Source organism: Aplysia californica, unplaced genomic scaffold (assembly GCF_000002075.1).
Source record: "Aplysia californica isolate F4 #8 unplaced genomic scaffold, AplCal3.0 scaffold00301, whole genome shotgun sequence".
Taxonomy (NCBI): domain Eukaryota; kingdom Metazoa; phylum Mollusca; class Gastropoda; order Aplysiida; family Aplysiidae; genus Aplysia; species Aplysia californica.
This window is the reverse complement of record NW_004797571.1, coordinates 641,822-643,335: the sequence shown is the minus strand read 5'-3', so window position 1 is coordinate 643,335 and position 1,514 is coordinate 641,822. Positions and strand designations below refer to the sequence as shown.

The window sequence follows — 1,514 nt, the reverse complement described above, 5'->3', positions numbered from 1 at the left end:
AAACGACCCACCAAAATAATATATAAAAACAATCCCCAAAACAAATCCCCTCCCCCCTTTCCCTTTAAGGACTGCCCCACGTTGCCCGGAACCTGACCCCCCTCCTGCACCTGGCCGTGGTCAACATGGAAGTCCTCCAGGCGCTAGGCCGCTCCTCCATCCCTCCACACACCGACCCCTGTGAATTCTTGCGGAGGTTCAGGGAGACCAAAAATAGCTTGCTGAGTACGTCATCACATTCGCATCATAGCGTGACAACATGTGTCACCACGCGGTGGGAGAATCAGACGCTCGTCAATTTGTGGGCATATGGAGTTATTGGTATCGTCTTAAAGGTGGTTCATTTGTCTTTCTTTCGGTGAGAAAATAATCCATCTGTCTCCAGTAGAAGTGGAGATATTTATGATTGAAGAAGTTGGAGGGTCACCTGGTTTCGGAGGTAAAACTAGCAAGAAAATGGCCGCCAAAGTTTGGTGACTTACATAGCTTAAGAGTCCTTGGAAACTGCAAATTCACTTTATTTTTTAGCCTTTAATCAACGTTTTTCCATAAAATCTACCCCCAAAAATGTGTATTTGAATGGACATTAAAGGTGTTGAGCCAAAAACAGAAAACTACAAAAAGTTTGTCTATCTTCCAAAAAAGATGCTGATTTCTTTTATTTCATTATTTTGACGAGCACCTGATTTCACCACGATGCCTCACGCATTATTATGTCGCTTATAACTTTTGTTGTGGTTTTAGAAGCTTCCAAACAGAAAAATAAGTTGTGAACTAAGATCGCTGTCTGTCCTTGTTATGGAATCTTTTACAGGAGTAGGAATAATTATTAACTCTGTTTCTTCGAGCTTCCTCAATTCGGATGATTTGTAGCTTAGCACGTTAGACTACCTTATCGTACAATGTGCATGCGCTTCTATTCCTCTGAGTTTCATTTCTCATGAGAGTGTAAGTAACGCTCTACAGAACGCTTTCAGCTCTTAGAACTAGAACTAGCCAAAGAGAGGGCACATCGAAAATGGATGGTCATAAGGTTATTTTGTTTAAAAGCAAAAGAAAAAAATCAAAATGTTCTTCTTTCCCCTCCCTCTTCTTCGCTTTGCCTGGTTGAATATTGTTTCTCGGACCTTTCTGCCATAAAATGCTCCGTGTCTTATCATTCTCCCTGCCTGGGTCGTTTTGGTTCCAAGCCAGGAGTCTCTGTCTTGTGCCCATCTTCTGTTAGGTCACCCTCTTTCTCTCTTGCCTTCTAACATCGTTTCCAGAATGACATGACTTTTGATGTGCCCAAAGTAGTTCAGTTTCAGTTCAGTTCTGTGCTGAAGAAGTTACGTCGTTCTAATGCCCATTCTTCTCACTATATTTTCTTTTTTTTTCCTATCTTTACGATGTGTGCGCGGGTGTGTTTGTTTGTGTGCGTGTGTTTGTGTGTGTGTGTGTATGTGTGTGAGAGTGAGTGTGTATCTGACTGTGTGTATGTGTGTGTGCGTGTGTGTATGGGTGTGTGTGTGGGG

The 1,514-nt window shown here is 42.5% G+C and overlaps 1 protein-coding gene across 1 annotated transcript in view; it reads left to right on the top strand.

The window, feature by feature from the left end:
• Positions 1-69: 69 nt before the first annotated feature.
• LOC101864233 (serine/arginine repetitive matrix protein 5) overlaps positions 70-1,514 on the top strand; it is a gene marked incomplete at its 3' end in the record, with an annotated part of 22,914 nt that continues 21,469 nt past the window's right edge. The window contains 1 exon segment of the mRNA XM_013084549.2: positions 70-225.